The sequence below is a fragment of the Ambystoma mexicanum genome, chromosome 2p (genome assembly GCF_040938575.1).
Source record: "Ambystoma mexicanum isolate Mex_15411 chromosome 2p, UKY_AmexF1_1, whole genome shotgun sequence".
In the NCBI taxonomy this organism is placed as follows: Eukaryota; Metazoa; Chordata; class Amphibia; order Caudata; family Ambystomatidae; genus Ambystoma; species Ambystoma mexicanum.
This window is the reverse complement of record NC_090923.1, coordinates 1196780760-1196799135: the sequence shown is the minus strand read 5'-3', so window position 1 is coordinate 1196799135 and position 18376 is coordinate 1196780760. Positions and strand designations below refer to the sequence as shown.

At 47.8% G+C, this 18376-nt stretch overlaps 1 long non-coding RNA gene across 1 annotated transcript in view; it reads left to right on the top strand.

The window, feature by feature from the left end:
* The first annotated feature begins 1032 nt into the window (after nucleotides 1-1032).
* LOC138567323 (uncharacterized) overlaps nucleotides 1033-18376 on the top strand; it is a 113406-nt gene continuing 96062 nt past the window's right edge. The window contains exon 1 of the long non-coding RNA XR_011302168.1: nucleotides 1033-1113. This is a non-coding gene — a long non-coding RNA (uncharacterized lncRNA). The remainder of the gene's footprint in view (nucleotides 1114-18376) is intronic.

Sequence of the window (18376 nt, the reverse complement as noted above, 5' to 3'; positions counted from 1 at the left end):
AGCCTGAGTGGCTAATATCCAGGCAAGAGTGTGTGAGAGGAAAGACACTGTGTCTGCCACTGCTTCAAACAATCTTCCTTCAACGAGGTCAAGAACGAAATAACACCTTGCAGCATGTGGCATCTAATAGAGCGTCATATTTTAGAGGTATCAATCTAGACCACATGAGAAACCTCAGACAAAGTCCTGCCATGGATAAATGCTTTAAAATATGTGGAGAAAAAGGTCATTTTGCATGGGTCTGCCATGCCAGGAATAGATACAGAAAGGTATGATGTGATTAAAGGCTTTGTCTTGATGGTGCAGCGCTCCATGGTTGGGGATGATCCTGAATGGCTTTTTTTGTGAGGTATCCTCCAATGGAACTAATAAAGAAGACATGGATTACTACTGTTTGAAATACACAATATTTGGGGTGCAAGACTTCAGAGAGGTGTTTGATTATTGTTAATTGCATAGGTCAGAGATATCACCAGAAGGGTGGGGTGGAGGAAAACTTGCACCCACTCAAAGTTGTAGTCTGCATCTCATGGGGGCCCCCATCCTGGGATGGATCCATCAGAGTGAGCTGGGAATGAAAATCTACCCTAAAGAAAGAATGCAAGTGCTGTGTATTGGTGAGCATGTTGCTAAAATCTGCATTCTTAAAAAATGTGTCCATAACATAGTTATTTGGAAAGATGTAATTTCTGTTAAAAGTAAGGTGCAAGGGGCCCATGACAGCTCACAAATGTGTTAATTGATTTGGTTGCCAAGTATGTAATTGAGCCCATGGTGAGCTCTGAGTGGGTTTCCCCCATTGTACTAACAAATAAATCAGATGAGAAGTTGAAACTTTGTGTTGGCCTACTTGGTATTAATCAATTTGTAGAGACTGATTTCCACCACTTACATAACCTCGAAGGGTAATTCGCTCTATTAAAGGAGGCCGGGATTTTCAGTACACATGTGATGACCAGTGCATAATACCATGTTTTCCACCATCACATGTCCAAGTGTCTAAAGGAATTCATCACTCCTAATGGGTTTTATCCATTTTATAGACCCCCCATCGGATTGGAGAGCGCTGCCTCTGTGTTTCAGCACATCATATTCAACCTCTTTCAGAGCATTGTGAGTATCATTTCCTTACAGAATTACATTTTGGCCTATAGATGGAGTCAGGTTGAACATAATGTTGCGTTGAACCACATTTTGGAGGCGCTTACTGAGAAAGCACCTATCCCAGTGAATATGGAACAACTGCACCCTTTCCTGGATCTAGCTCAGTTCTATTCCCAGTTTGTGTACTCTTTCATCCAGAAAACAGAGCTGATGCGAACATTGTTGAAATTGGGTGAACATTTTCTGTGTACATCTGAAAGGAAAGAATGTTTTGGGAGAATGAAAGGGGATCACCAGGATAGATCATACACCTTGTCTGTATGTCTTGTCCCTGTGGAGACGGGGGCAGAACTTGCTTCTAGGTAACAGAGGTTAATGACCAAACTACAATGCTACACATTCAAGATGGAAAGAGCAATACAGAAGCAGATCGCTTGTACACACTGGCTATTTAGGAGGGTTTACCTCTGTGCAATCCAGAGTGTGAGGCAGCATGGATGTAAAACATTGCGGAATCCTTCACAGAAGTACCGTGGCTTGGAAAATTTGCCATTTTTGCGAGTGAGTGGTAAGATGCTTAAAAGGCTAATGAGGAGATGAGCAAAATAAAACACTATTGTCTCTAAGGCTAGCTGCCCCAGCGTAATATGGGCTCCATGTCATTTCATCGCGGGATGTTTTTCATGGGGTTTTTTACTGCAATTTTTTTTTTAAACCATCGAATATTTTTTTTGGGGGGGGTTCGAGCCCTAACCCCCACATTTGCAAAAAAGTTCGATGGTTTAAAAAAAAAGAAATGAGCAGTAAAAAACCTTGTGAAAAAACATCCCGCGACAAAAAGACGTATATGATATCAACACCTTTTGTGAAGTATTTTCAGAATTAAGTGTGAGGCAAGATTACATCATGTGTGGTGAAAATGTGATTCCCCCTTCATCAATTACATCCTGGTTTGTGGCGCTAGCTCACTTAGACCAGGCATTAATGGCACCAGCAGGAAGTTGATGCAGACTGTTGGTGGCTGGGTATGGACTCCAAGATGGAAAAGACAGTTGTATGGTGAGGACCCTGCCAAATGAGTGACAGGGCTGCTGCTCCATGGGTATGACCAATGCCTCCAGTTGGTCTTCCTTTCAGACCTTGGCAGAGAGTAGTGATAGATGTCAGTCAGTCAAAATGTTTATTTCGGATTCAAAATCCATAAAACACATAAAACATTACACAGCAATGATCACAGTTAATTGTTGTTAAAAAACCCTTCCCTTGAAATCTAGTTCAATGATTCTTTGACAAGCACGCAATAAAAACGCGATCTGCAACATATGACTCCCATTCCCATTACAAGCCAGAGTAAAAACTCACTCCGGTATTCACCTTGTACCCTCAGTATCCCATTTCTGAAGTACATTGCTCTTTTCAGGAAAGTGAGTAAGGCCCAAGAAGCCAGAACAGAGTCAGCGCTCAGAAGAAACAAAATGGCAGCTCTATATTGGTGAATGTTAGCCTCCCTCAAAACTGGCAATAACGTTGCTCTTCAAATCCCCTCGTACACAGGGCAAAATAGTAACAAATGGGTCAGGTCTTCCTTGTTGTGCCCGCACACTGGGCACCCAGCCGAATCCGGGTAGCCCTTCCAGTGCACTGTGTTATCTCTAAGGAGAAGACAGTCAAACCTTGCCCTTGTGATTAGCCAGCAGTCTTTTTTTTACTAGTGCCCCAAATTAGGTACAGTTGGATCTCATTCGGCCGGCTAATCAAAGCATGCACTATCAGAATTACTCTCATGCTCAGTGAATAGTCTCTTCATAGCAAACACTTCTCCCAGAACACGTTTATAACTTTTTTCAGAACAGCCACTGGTGGAGAAAGAGTACTTAGGTTCGCTTCTCCAAGGGCTTTATCAATGTAGTTGAGCCACAGGATTTTTCTCCAACCCACCCTGGCCATTACTGACCTTATTATAGTATGGCAGAGGGAGGCACATTCTCTTGTCCATATTCAGACCCAAAAAATTATCGGGGCCAAAGCCCACTGGTCCTCCAAAAATTCCAAGCCGAATTCCCTGTGGATGGATAAGCCTGGGGAGCAGTTGGGGGACCCAAAAATCTCCTAAGAAACTGGTTCTCCTTTATTTGTATCTCATCTGCCCTCTGCAGGCCCCATAGTTGTGCACCATACAGAGTAACAGCCTTTGATTGAGACACATAGATCTTGACCACAGCATCCAGAGGTTAGCCCTCACAGCGTGACATAAAGCGAAAGATTCCCCCTATTTGCTGAGTTAATTTTGCTGATTGTTTGTTTAGGTGCATCTTCCCGGCGAATGTTTCTGAAAATCGGATCCCCAGATAGTCAAACACCTTCGCCCTTGGGATTACTTCTCCGACACAGAGCATAGGTCGCATATTTGCTGGCCGTTTTCTTCCCACACAGTCCATTACAGCCAATTTCTTTGTGTTGATTTTGAGCCCCAGATTACTCATGAATGCTGCATATGCGTCAATGAGAATCTGGAGTGCTCTTGGGGTCCTGGCTAGCAATACAGTGTCATCCGCGTGAGCCAGCACAGGATAGGCCTGGCCTCCCAAAACCAATAGATCAGCCATTGTGTTAAGCAAGTCCTTCGGGAGCCCATTGATATATAAACAAAGGCAAATTGGAGCCAGGACACAGCCCTGCCGAACGCTGCATCCAACCTTAAAACATGCCATGCAATGACCCCCGGGCCACTGCGCACGCAGGCCTCATTGTTTCTATGTTACTCCACCAGCACCTTCAAAACATTCCCTGGGCAACCCATGGACCCGAGCACAGCCCAAAGTTTCCTCCTATATACCTTATCAAAGGCCGTGCTCAGGTCCATGAACGCCAGGTACACCCCCTCACCCCTGCAAAAGACTGAATTAGCCACCAGGAGATATAGGTTAAGACTCTGTTCCGTTGTCCCAACCCCGGGGCGAAAACTCAACTGTATATCAGATAAGACCGACTCCTCCGCGAGCCAGTTTTCTGTGTGACCTAATAACACTCTCCCAAAAATCTTGAAGGAGGTATCCAGGAGCGAAATTGGCCTATAGGAAAGTGGGCTAGCATGATCCTCCTTTTTAAAAATAGGGAAAATAATGGCCTTTTTCCAAGACAGGGTGTAGATACCCGTTTCCATGCATGCGTTAAGCACCACTGTTAAATGTGGTGCCCACAAATTCAGGGGGTCCTTGAACATGTCGGAGGCGATCACATCGGGGCCGGGGGCACGATTATGTGCCTGCTGGCTGATGGCTCTAGACACATCCTCCTGCCTGAACTTCAGGTGGGAGGGGCTTGGACCAGTTCTTTCCCTTATATTCCCTCCACTAAACAGACTCCCAAAGTGTTCCAACCAGGCTGCTTCCTCCACATTAGTACCACTGGCCCCATCAGCCATAAAGCCACAGGGACCCCTCTTCACAAACTACCAAAAAGCCCTCTGGTCCTTGCATTTAGACGCATCCAGAAAGTACTCCCAAGCTGCCCCTTCGATTTCCAGTTTCCTTCTCTTGATCTCTGCCCGATATAGGGCTCTGGCATATGAAATATCCCTCCTACTAGAGGCCGGAGCTTTCAGAATCTTCAACAATGATATCTTCGCAACACTGCAACCCTCATCAAACCAGCCCTTACGCTGTGCCCTCCCTGGTACCTTACTCACAGTTGTGAACCTTTTAGACAAAGCATTCACCAATTCAACAAATTGATCCACAATTTGCCAGGGGGTGTACCGTCATCCAGAATACCAAGAACTAGGGCTATATTCTCAGAGATCGAATCTAGATGCAGATTAGCCTCCCTAATTTTCCCCCATTTGATTCTCCTGGAACCCAGAGCCACCCTTTTCACTGGGCAGGCTACAATATTAGATGTGCCCCCATCCCCCTTCAGAGTCAGATGGATGGGATGGTGGTGAATGTTCACATCTACTAACACTTCAGAACTCAAGGCCCGTTCCCATAGTCCCACAGAAATGCAAAAATAGTCAATGGTTGAGGAACCTATATGACTGTTAAAGGTAAAATGACCAGGAATATCAGGAGCCAAACGACCATTCACAGTCCGCAGCCCCCATTCAATCAACCAAGAGTACATTTGCAGACCTTTTACACGGTCCCTGGTATCCCTCATTTGCGGCGCAGGGATGCCTAAGGACATGTCCTCTAAGGGATCTACTAGATAATTAGGTAAGCCCAAACCCATTTTGAGGTTAAAGTCACCACCCCATATATACAATTCATGTCTACTCCTGCTGGTGGCCAGCAAATCCTCCATGAACACCTTAACCTTAGCAAGCTTACCCACCTCTGCTTTGTGTGGGCTATTAAAAAAGTTCATAATACACAACTGCTCTCCCCTTACCGGGGAGAGGTGAATTACCTGGAGAAAATCCAAATTGGTCTCAACCAACTTGAGCCTACAGTTGATAGAGATCTTTATTTGGATGGTCAGACCCCTAAAACATCTACCTCTCACCTTTTTTTGGCTTTTTTGTGGCTGGGATCCCAAAAGAGGCAAAGCCATCCAGCTTCAGGGCCTCCAGTGCCCATGTTTCGTGCCAGAGAATCACCTCATTTGCCTGTAGGAGCTCCACAATGTCAGCCCTATCTATCTTTCCCCTTGACCCCGCAATATTCCAAGATAGCATGTGCAGTTCTGAGTGTGTCCTATTTGGGATTTTACCTGTCCCCTTCGCCACCATCCTTGGCTCTTGGGCTTCCCGGCACCCTAAAACACCCAACTGTCAGTCTAAATCTTCACAGGAGGTGAGAACCTCAAAACGATTGGCCAATTCTGGAGCACACGAGGGTACCCTTTCCCTTATACCATTCGACCCTCTTGTTATGGGGATCGACCTCCAACCTTCCCCCTTACTACGATCAAATAAGGGGTACCATTGGCCCATCCCCCTCCTGTCTCGCCCCCTTGCACCCCTTCCCTCCACACTACCCTGGGGCATCTCCGGGACTACCTCATTCCCCAACCCCGAGTAAAAGTAGTCCAGGGAAAGTAGACTACTAAAATGTCTACTACCAGTGGGTCTAAGATCGCGTGCAAGGTTGGAGCTAAGAAGATAACCCGCCACCGTTGGGTCAGAGAAAGTCACTACTACACAATCATCTTCCCCCTTCTTGGGCTTGCTGCCAACCCAGCCAACTCTTCTTGCCATAAGAATGATGGAGGGATCTACCTTAAACCCAAACAAATTAGTGTTGATCCAATGCGTTGCTTTATTTATCAGCGAAACGGTTGACTCGAAACTGCCCTTTGGAAGCCCAGGTAAGCCTGTGATTATCCCTACATAGGGTACGGCTGCCGGGGGCAAATTTAGAATGGTTTGGTCCCTCCGCCCCCGGAGGTGCATTACTCCCCAGGGCTGGTGGCTCACCTATCAACTCCTTCCCCCTTCCCCTCCCTAATTATTGGTCAACCAGGTATTCTATCGTTCCCGGAATTATCTCCCTGTCTACAACAGTTGGCAATCCTTGATTACCCCCACCCCCACCACGACACAGCTTGGTGTAAGTTCACCCTTCGGCAAGGCACCATGCAGCATAGCTCCCCTCTCCTCTCCATCCCGAGCCGTGCTCAAGTCCAGTACCTTGGAGGTTAGGGCCCTAATGGAATCATCCATTATTGCTAACATACTTAAAACCCCCGCCTTAAGTGCCTGGAGTGATTGTAGCCCCATCTGGAGGGGCTTCAGTTTTTCCTCTAACAGGGACTCCAGGCAAATCTTGTCATCCTCACCATCACGTGAAGTTTCGAAGTCAGAGCTGGAATCCATGGACTTCCTCAAACTACTTGTCCAGGAGCTCCCCGGCAGATTCACACCCAGATGTGACTCTGGAGCACCCCCTGCCCCTACCGTATTTCCCCCCCTAACCAACTTCTCACAGCCCCCTTGGGAAACCCCTTCCACTATATCTGTTACATCATTATTATTGCTGCCACCACTGCTATTGGGGTTACAATGTCCATCGATCGCAGGGTCTACATCCGTGGTAACTTTTTCTGCGGCATTTATACATCTCACATTTTTACTGCCCATTGTGTCCATATAAGAGTCCAGAGACCTCTGTGAGGTGTTAGAAACAGATTTCATGGGATCTTTGGCTGGTTTCACAGTTTTTACATTTTTGGCTCTCTTTCCCACTCCTCCCAATTTGCCCTCATCCCCAGCTTTCCTTTTCCCCATTATTACAATTAGTTAAATCAGGAAATATAGAAGGCGCACTGGCGTAAAACTGATCAAGTGATCAGGTAAGCAAGGGTGTTATTATGCAATGGAACAGTTATGCATATGACATAAACCTAAAACATAAACCTAAAGTACTTACAATGAATAATTAAAACCTACTAAATAGATACAATATACAGAGTTAAGACAGACGTGAGTACTCAGGGAAGTGGAATGTTAAGCGTGATAAGCATAAAAAGAAAAAATGCACTCCACCTTGCCAGCAAAATCTCACCAAAAACACAATATAACCAATATTTCAAGTCAATATTCAAACAACTAAGCTAGTTGTTCCAGAGGGGGAGAGAAGCCCTAGCTGTCCTCGCAGCCCTCTTTAAAACAACGGTGGGGGGATGAGAGAACCTGCAACCCCACCCGGAGAATTTAATGAAGCAAAGAAAAAGCAAGTGTGCAAATATGCAAAAGATACGATTTCATTCAGGTAATGGCCACTTAGTGTTTAAGAAGTTCAATAATCAGTAGTCACTGGTCCTAGTACAGACTGTCTGCACTTTGACCAGCGTGGCCCACCAAATTCCAAGTTCCACTATGCCTTGGGCTGAAGTTTCCAGCTGCGTTTTGAGTTCGCATTAATGTGCACCAGACACACTAAGCGGTAGGCAGAACAAATGCATACACGGCCACAGCCACGGCCACAGATAGAATCCTCCAGATTCCTGAGATAGCAAGTGTGGGCAAGTATGGGCACAGTCAGCACGCATATAAAGTGCAAAACTTCGTTAAACAGCGGTAAGCACAATGGTGGGAGGCAGGGAATGCCCGACAGCTCAAGGAGCTGCCCGAGTCTGACTCACTCCCACCCCCTGCCCTCACGGTGCTCAAAAGCACTGCTCTCACCGTGTGTCACCTGCGGTTGTTGCTTTTTGCAAAACGGTCCTCTCCAGAAGGTGGGCTGATCCATGAGGCAATTGTAGGACGTGTTACATGACGCCCACGGAGCCCAAAGGACACGTTGATCCACATGAATGTGAATATCTGGTTAGCTTAGTGGATTACCACACTAGATAGCCAGTTGTTCAGGCCAACAGGGAAGTAAACATGGTTAGTGTCTAAGGGTACTTCGAGAAAGTATCAGTAAAAGAAGAAATACCAGAGATGTTGGTGTCAGGCAATGGGTGCAGTTTATCTCACAGGAAATGTGTGTTTTCTTGGGTTTCCCTGCCAGGCTGCAAAATGTGCACTCGCAACTATCCATTGCCTATCATAACCGACTCTTGACGAGTAAGAAATCGTGTGCTGTTTGTGTAGAATTGAGGTGGCGTGTGACTCTTTATGGTTGGCTAGTAGCTTACAACTTCAATTGTTTACCTCTGCCCCAAATATTAAACACACACTGTACCACCCCAAATCCCAAAGACTTGGTGGAGCGATTTACTAGGAACCTCAAGGGACGAGTGCAGATGTGTACAAAGTACAGTTGGAATTTTGTCAAGTTTTTGTTCTCTTACCGTATCACACCCCATACCACCACAAAAGTGACACCCTTCCAGCTTATGCATGGCTGTCTGCATTTCATGAACCTGTGCCTGAGCTGGTAACAGGACAAGATATGTATCTTTATGTGGATCCTGCACATGAAAAGGGTGCTTGAGAAGAGAGTACAGAGCAAACAGGCAGCCTAAAAGAAAGGAAACGGACCATAGACAGCGTGCCAAGTCCAACAATGTTAACTCATGACAGTGGGCCGGTGTGCATAAACAAGGAAGGGTCGCTAAGTGTTTGGCATGGTTATCAAGCCCCAAGAGAACAAGGGAGAGCATAGGTGATTGGGTCATTTTGGAAAACAGTGATGGCTGGAATATAAGGCATGTGGTGCTTGCCCCTTCACAGGCAGATCCACCTTGGTGACCTATGTCGTCATTGCTTTGATTTGGATGCCCTCCCAGACGCCTACTAGTGGTGACCTACCAAGCAATGCCAAGTTATGCTTCTTCTCTTAGGTTTTTGAGGAGTGGCGGAGGGCTCTGCCCATTAGGGTCCTGCTTCTCCACCTGGGCCCCGCCTCAGAAAGTGTAGGAGAGGGCCGCGTCTGAGATTCAAAGTTTACATAATGTACTAATTACGTTGGCTATTTATTTGGCCATCCGTCTGCCTTTTGTTTTCTCGTTGGAGAGGGAGATGTGTCATGTTATTACAGGGCTTCCCCCGCGATCAATGGTCCTCCTGTGTGTGAAAGACCCTAATTGAAGCTTGAGGGCCACTCCAAGATGGTTTGCCCAGAATCTTCGCCACAACCTCTCACTGAATGCACTTGCCTCCCTCTGCCTCCCTCATCTTAAGTAAAGTTCTTCTCTCCCGTCCCCCCTCTTTATTCACCACGTGCCTAACCTGCTTGTCTTCCTAAGGGCCCTACCCCCTCCAGTTTGTCCCTTTCCCCTGTTTACGCCAACATCTTGTGCCTCTACTCCTTCATTGCTTGTCAAGCTTTGAGCAGTTCCCCACCCTCTGCCTGTCTATATCTCCCTCTCCTCAAACTCCCCAGCCTTCTCCCTGGGAGGGTGCTGCTTTCTCGCGTGCGGCTTGGGCTACCCCAATAAACATGTCTCCTGCTGCTCTGCCCCCAAGGTCCGCTCTCCCCTCACCTTTACATGCCACCAGTAATTTGCTCCTTCTGGCTGTCCTTACCATGGCCAGTGCTGGCTCTGTAGCCCTTCTTAGATTGATTGTTGAGGTCATCTACCAAAAGCAATTCCTCGCCCTCCTATGGTTGGTCTAACAGTGTACCAGATGCAACTGAGTACAGTTATAACGCATGCGTCCCCATCCATGTGATCTGTCTGCTAACCAATCACAGGAAGGGGACGATGGATGCATTGTCACTCCCAGGAACCTTGTCCTCCTGTAGGGCCTCTTTTTGGTGGCTAGAACTTTGAGATGAGGACACAGAACAGTGGATATCTAGTATCTAATTTAAGTAGCATAAACGTTGCGAAGACAGATTGTGTTGGGTTTATTCCTCATTCCCATTACCGATTTATATTAATAATAACCTGGCTAAGTAGGCTTACGTAAAGCAGTTACAATTATCAACAATTACCACTGGCGTAATGATTAAACTGAAAGCTGCAACTTGTGGCTCTCCAATTGTTTGTACAACGACTCCCATGATCCCTTGGCATTCACTATCCTGGGTAGGCCTGTTGGGAAATGTAGTCAGTCGTAGTCCAAAACATCTGGAGAGCCAAAAGTTGCAAACCCTTCTACGGTTTCTAGGTTTCTCTGCAAACAGAAGAATAAGGAGAGCTGTAAAATATCCAGGGATGTGAGGAACGACTGGGTGCTCACAGCTGAGACTCCAGGCAGATGATTGGCTTCTCCAAAGGTGGTCCTGGGTGAGCACATGGTTCCCAGGGCCCAGTACTATTTAAACGGCTTTAAGATGCCTTGACCTCTTCTGGGCACGTGTCTTGTGTCCTTAGTGTCCTTTCAATATTGTTCTCTGGCGGCTTTGTATGTGGTTGGCAGCAGGGATGGTCTCATGGCCTGTCAACTGTTTTAAATGAAGTGGGCCGCCACACCTTGGGGGCCCATGCAACAATGGCAAAAACATTATAATGTTTTTTTTAAAGTAGTGATTGAGAGTTTCAGTTCTCCGTTGATTGCCTTTCTTTGTTATGCTGTGTAGGGGACAAAAAACATGTCCCTTGTTAATCTGCATAACAAACCCACCCTTTCTTTAGTGCTTTCTTTAATACTTTGCCACAGAACCAAGGCACAAGTTGAGAATGTTGACATACATATAGTGACTAAGCAGGCCACATTCTTATCATTATGTTTGCGTAGGAGACGGCAATCCAACAAAGAAGATTTACAAAATGTAATGCATGAGAAACAAACCAAATCATTCTCCAGAAATATGCTTATAAAATACTGATTGTGTGATAAAACAGGAGCTCCAGGGGTATATAACCGCACCTATTGAAACAACTTGTGCCAATATAGACATTCCCCGCATCAGTGCATTTTTGTTTGCTGGCATATGGGTTCGGCAAGCTGGAGGAAAGCACCCTACTACACCGCTCCTCTGAACGCCACCCAGACTGCCTAACTTCCGGAGTTGTCGCAGAACCTCTGGGTTTTCATGCTCTTCTCCAGGTCCCCGGCAAAGAGCCTGAAACGTGCAGGTTATTAGGGGCTGCAATAAAATGCGGCCGCTGCCTTCCCGCAGCAGCGACCACGGGATTCCAGTGAGATACACACAACGCTGCTCATATGCAGCAAAGCTCACAGGGCCCCAACTGGGACGTTTTTTAAACTCTGTTCATTTGGTGGGGACAGGTGAGGGGCAGAGAGCGAGAGAGAGAGAGAAAGAAAGAGAGAGGGAGATGGAGAGAGAGAGAGACCCTATTTTAACCGAGAGCGTAGGGAGAGCAGCAGGGCCGGCCTTAGGCCAGGGCGAGCCGGGCGACCGCCCGGGGCGCCCTACTCACCGTCTCAAAGGTAGGGCGCCCCGGCACCGAGAGCACTCGGTGTTGCGTCGCTTTGGATTTTTTTTTTTTAACATTTTTTTGGGTGCCCAGCGCCCCTTCCGTCATCAAGAGGCGCTGGGCGCCTCTCCAGTCATCAAGAGGCGCTGGGCGCCCTTCCCGTCACCAAGGAGCACCTGGGATCTCGAGGTGCACCTTAGGGGAATGTGTCTATCAGTCCATCAGATCTTACGAAAGGAGTGGTGGAAGCTGGGAGGAGGTTTTTGAATGTTGTAGATGTATCAGAAGAAGATGTGTTTAAGAAGGTTGCTAAAGTGCGGAAGCAGAGTGGGGTGCCAGCATGAGGATTTTGCAGCGAACGCGAGGAGTTTGTTGAGGAATGGACAGGACTTGAAAGCGGTGTTGTGTGAGGAATTGAATGTTGACATGGTTTGTATTCAGGAGACGTGGTTGAGGGGTGATTTGAGATTTGTGATACCAGGTTTTGAGTTGTTTCGTAAGGATAGGTTGGAGGGGAGAGGGGGGGTGTGGCTCTAGCAGTTCGAAAGGGGTTGATTGCAAGGGAGATTGTGGTGTATGGAGCAGTAGAGGTGATTGGGCGGGGATTCAGGTAGGAGGATTGGAAGTATTGGTGCTGAATTATTATAATCCGTGTGAGGTGGTGGAAGTGGGTGTGTTGACTGGAGTGATAAGAGGACATGTGGGACTGTGTGTTTTGTGTGGCGATTTTAACAGTGCCAACACGTTGTGGGGTAGTGATAGGACAGATACAAATGGAGAACTGTTGGAAGACATGGCGGATGAATTGAGTCTGGTATTGCTGAATGATGGGTCGGGTACGAGGTTGGATGTGAGGACTGGGAAGCTGTTGTGCTTGGATTTGACCTGGGTGACTGCTGCAATTGCGGGTGAATGTGATTGGGAGGTGCGTGAGGACGGGGGCATGGGGAGCGATCATTCTGCTATTTTGGTGACTGTGAGGTAGGGACCAGGTCACGTATGTCTGGGAGTCGGTTGAATTTTAGGAAGGCTGATTGTGAGGTGTATAAGGGAGTGTGTCGGGATTTGATTGTTCCAAGGGGAAGAGAGGGGGGGGTGGATGAATGGAATGAGCATCTGGTGCAGGGAATGAGAGCAGCGTCTGTGGCAGCAATTCCGGAGATTGAGAAGGGGAAGGGTGGGAAGATCGAGGTTCCTTGGTGGTCGGTGGAATGTTCAAGAGCAGTGGCGGCACGAAAGAAGGCTAGAGCAAGAGCGGTGAGAACGGGAATGTTGGTGGATCTGGTGGCATATAAGAAGGCTAAGGCCTCTCTCAGCTAAATCTCAGGTCAGCAGACGCCAATCTCCTTATACAACATCGAGTGAAACTCACCCGAGGTACGGGTAGAGCCTTCCACCTCCAAGGAGCTAAAGCATGGAATGCTCTGCCAACATTCTTGCATAAAACTTCAGACCTCCTTACTTTCCGCAAACAACTAAAAACCTATCTCTTTCTTTTAGAGTAATCCCGTGGTAGTTCTTGCTACAGTATTCTGCTCTCGGCGTCTGGATGCCTACGGGCTTTGACGCGGTACAAATATATTAACATAACATAACATAACATAAGGCGGTGGTGCAGAGGGTGATTAGGGAAAGAAAGAGAGGATATTGGAGGGGCTATTGTGGGTCCCTGGGGAGTGATTCTGGTGTGAGTGAGGTTTGGAAACAGTTCAAGCGGATGTCGGATTAATGAGGCCGCAGGGTGGTATGTCTGTGTTGTTGAAAGGAGAAGAGGTGATTAGTGAGGATGGAGATAAGGCAAATTTGTTGGGGGCGTATTTTGCGGGGGTTCACAGTTCGAGGAACTTCCCAGAAGAGGTGAGGATACGAATGGGTGTGGTAGAGGAGGAGACGCGGGAGGTGGTGGCGAATGTTGGGCCTTGGGAGGAGCAATATGAGGTTTCGTTTTCGATGATGGAGTTGGATGGAGTGATTCGGAAGGGGAAGTGGTCTAGCCCTAGGGTGGATGGAGTTATGTATGTATTTTTGGAGAAGTTGCCTGAGGAATGTAAGTTAGAGGTATTAGCGTTGTTCAATGAGATCTGGAAGAGTGGAGTTTTGCCGAAGTTGTGGAAAAGAGCGATTTTAGTGGCGATTTTGAAGGGTGGCAAGGTTCCTCCAGAGCGTAAGTCGTATAGGCCGATTGCGTTGACTGTTGTGCTGTGTAAGGTTATGGAACGGATGGTGTTTGAGCGATTGGGGTTTTATTTGGAGTCGGATGGGTGTTTGAGTGACTTTCAGAGTGGGTTCAGGAGGAATCGGTCGGTGGCTGATCCATTAGTGAGATTAGTGACTGGGGTGGAGGAGGCATTATGTGATGGAGAGCTGGTGGGAGCGTTCTTTTTGGATTTGGAGAAGGCGTATGATATGGTGTGGAAGAGAGGGTTGTTAGTGAGACTGTTGGAGATGGGTGTGAAGGGGAGAATGTTTCGGTGGATCAAGGCATTTTTGGCAGATAGGACCTTTCAGGTGAGAGTGAGGGGGGTGCTGTCTGAAGTTTGGAAGATGGAGAATGGGACGCCGCAGGGAAGTGTGATTAGTGCAATGTTGTTTAATGCAATGGTGGATGGGTTGATTCGGGCTTTGGCGGGAATTGGGTGTCAGGTGGATTTCTTCGCGGATGATGGTGTGGTCTGGGTAAGAGGGCGGATTTTGTTGTTGGTGCAGAGACAGTTGCAAGCTGCGATGGTACGCATGGAGGAGTGGTGTGGGAAATGGGGCTTCTCTGTGTCTGTGGATAAAAGTGTAAGTATGGTGTTCTCAAGGAGAAGAGTGCAGCAGGAGTTGAATTTGGTTTTGAAAGGTGTGAGGGTGAAGAGAGTGGAAGAGTTTCGGTACTTGGGGGTGATTCTGGATAGAAAGTTGAATTGGAATGTGCAAGTGGATGGTGTGGTGGATAAGTGTAAACGCAGGCTTAATTTGTTGCGGGCGGTGACTGGGAAAGAATGGGGTGCGCAACAGAAGTGTTTACGAATGTTGTATAAGGGGTTAATTTTGAGTGTGATGGATTTTGGGTGTCAGGTGTCAGTGGGTTATACGTCGAGTCAGAAGTTGCGGTTGGATAGGGTACAGGCGAGGGCATTGAGGGTGTGTTCGGGTGTGATGAGGTCCTCTCCAGTGAATGCGGTTCAGGTGCTTGTGGAGGAGATGCCATTGGGGTTGAGGAGGGATGCGTTAAATATGAGATGGTGGGTGAAGTGCAGTGCGAAGAGTGTGGCTCATCCGGTGCATGAATGTTTGAAGTATAATTGGAAGTTTGACTATTACAGAGATCGGTGGAGGAGGAAGGGGGGCACTTTTGGGTTTCACATGTGGGAGAAGGGAGTGCAGTGGGGTGTGGGTGATTTGATGATTGTGACAGATACGGATTTGGAGAGAAGGCCGAGGTGGATGATGAGATCTCCAAAGGTGTGTTTGGAGTTGGCGAATGTGGTGTCGAAGAAGAGAGGTATGCGGGGTGAGATCAAAGCTTTTGGTCAGGAGTATGTGGCAGGAAAGGAAGGATACAAGGTGTTTATGGATGGTTCAAAGGATCCTGTGTCTGGGAGAGTGGGAATGGCGTATTATCTAGAAAGCATTGGGGAGTATAAAGTAGGACGACTGACGAATGATGTGTCTACTTGTACGGCTGAGTTGGTGGCGATTGCATTGGCGATTGATAGGGTGTGTGAGTTGGGGTATGAGAAAGTGGTGGTGTTGTCGGATTCATTGAGTGGGTTGCAGGCGATTGTGGCAGGGGATGGTGATAGGAAGGATGTGATTTTGGACATTAGGATGAAGATTGATCGGTGTGTGCGTGGGGGAATGGATTTGGAGTTGGCGTGGGTTCCCAGTCACAGTGGCATTTTGGGAAATGAGTTGGTGGATCTGGCGGCGGGTGAGGGTATGAGGAGGGGAGCGGTTGATGTGAGGTTGCCTTTGAGTGTGGATGAGGTGAAGGCTGTGATGGTGAGACGGGTCCTGGATGAGTGGCAGGAGAGGTGGGTGAGTGGGGTGAAGGGCAGGTGGATGTTCGGTGTTCGTGGGAAAGTGTCGGTGAAGGTGGATGCAGGGAGTTCAGAATGGAGGAGGGGGAGGAGGTGATGCTGAATCGGTTGAGGATAGGGCATGTGGGGCTGAATGACTGTCTATTCCGAATAGGGAAGCGTGAATCAAGGGACTGTGCGGTGTGTGGGGTGCCTGAAACGGTGGGACATTTTTTGATTAGGTGTGAGAGACATGTTGCAGAGAGAGAATTGATGAGGGTTCGGTTGACTGCGTTGGGTGTGGCTGAGCTGAGCGGGAGGGCTTTGCTGGGAGGTGATGGGAGAGAGGCAGGAGGAGGAGTAGTGTGATGTTGGATTTTGTGAGGCAGACGGGGAGGTGGGAGGAGTTGTGAGTTTAAATGGAGCTAAATAATAATTAGCAGGTACGGTGCACATCATCCTATAGGATGGGGAAGCGCCTGCGTGGGTCCGCCCACGCCTCCGATAATTAAGAAGAAGAAGGAGGTGCACCTTGGTGACGTGTCGGGTTGTCGCCTCTCAGGTGGCCGACGGACATTGGACTAATTAAAAAGCCCCCTGCCCTTTGGCGAGGGGGCTTTTTAATTGGTCCAATGCGGCTTTCTTAAATCCCAGGGCCTGGCATGCTGTCTTTAGCCTCTGCCAGACTGCCCCAGTTACTTAGGTCAGGTGAATCCTGTTGGTGCTGTGCCTGGCCTGCATGCAATCCTGCTGCCTTCCGACTCGCCACCCACGTTAAAGTAAGTGCTGTTTTTAATGTATGTGTGTGGATGATGTGTGTGTGTTGTGTAGGGGGCTTTTCTTTTAATGTATGTGTGTGGATGATGTGCGTGTGTTGTGTAGGGGGATTTTCTTTTAATGTATGTGTGTGGATGATGTGCGTGTGTTGTGTAGGGGGATTTTCTTTTAATGTATGTGTGGGGATGATGTGTGTGTGTTGTTAGGGGGCTTTTCTTTTAATGTATGTATGTGGATGGTGTGCGCATGTTGTGTAGGGGCCTTTGCTTTTAATGTGTGTGGATGGTGACTGTATGCATGTGGATGGTGTGCGCATGTTGTGTAGGGGCCTTTGCTTTGAATGTTAGTGGATGGTGACTGCATGCATGTGGATGGTGTGCGCATGTTGTGTAGGGGCCTTTGCTTTTAATGTGTGTGGATGGTGACTGCATGCATGTGGATGGTGTGCGCATGTTGTGTAGGGGCCTTTGCTTTTAATGTGTGTGGATGGTGACTGTATGCATGTGGATGGTGTGCGCATGTTGTGTAGGGGCCTTTGCTTTTAATGTGTGTGGATGGTGACTGTATGCATGTGGATGGTGTGCGCATGTTGTGTAGGGGCCTTTGCTTTTAATGTTAGTGGATGGTGACTACATGCATGTGGATGGTGTGCGCATGTTGTGTAGGGGGCTTTACTTTTAATGTGTGTGTGTGGATGGTGACTGCATGCATGTGGATGGTGTGCGCATGTTGTGTAGGGGCCTTTGCTTTTAATGTTAGTGGATGGTCACTGCATGCATGTGGATGGTGTGCGCATGTTGTGTAGGGGGCTTTACTTTTAATGTGTGTGTGTGGATGGTGACTGCATGCATGTGGATGGTGTGCGCATGTTGTGTAGGGGCCTTTGCTTTTAATGTGTGTGGATGGTGACTGTATGCATGTGGATGGTGTGCGCATGTTGTGTAGGGGCCTTTGCTTTTAATGTGTGTGGATGGTGACTGCATGCATGTGGATGGTGTGCGCATGTTGTGTAGGGGCCTTTGCTTTTAATGTGTGTGGATGGTGACTGTATGCATGTGGATGATGTGCGCATGTTGTGTAGGGGCCTTTGCTTTTAATGTTAGTGGATGGTGACTGCATGCATGTGGATGGTGTGCGCATGTTGTGTAGGGGGCTTTACTTTTAATGTGTGTGTGTGGATGGTGACTGCATGCATGTGGATGGTGTGCGCATGTTGTGTAGGGGCCTTTGCTTTTAATGTTAGTGGATGGTCACTGCATGCATATGGATGGTGTGCGCATGTTGTGTAGGGGCCTTTGCTTTTAATGTGTGTGGATGGTGACTGCATGCATGTGGATGGTGTGCGCATGTTGTGTAGAGGCCTTTGCTTTTAATGTGTGTGGATGGTGACTGCATGCATGTGGATGGTGTGCGCATGTTGTGTAGGGGCCTTTGCTTTTAATGTTAGTGGATGGTGACTGCATGCATGTGGATGGTGTGCGCATGTTGTGTAGGGGGCTTTACTTTTAATGTGTGTGTGTGGATGGTGACTGCATGCATGTGGATGGTGTGCGCATGTTGTGTAGGGGCCTTTGCTTTTAATGTGTGTGGATGGTGACTGCATGCATGTGGATGGTGTGCGCATGTTGTGTAGGGGCCTTTGATTTTAATGTGTGTGGATGGTGTGTTGTTTGTGTTGGATAGGTGTTTCAAGATTGGCGTGTGTATTTTTCGTTTTGGGAGGGGGGGCGCCAAACTTTGTTTCGCCCAGGGCGCTGCGGGTGCTAAGGCCGGCC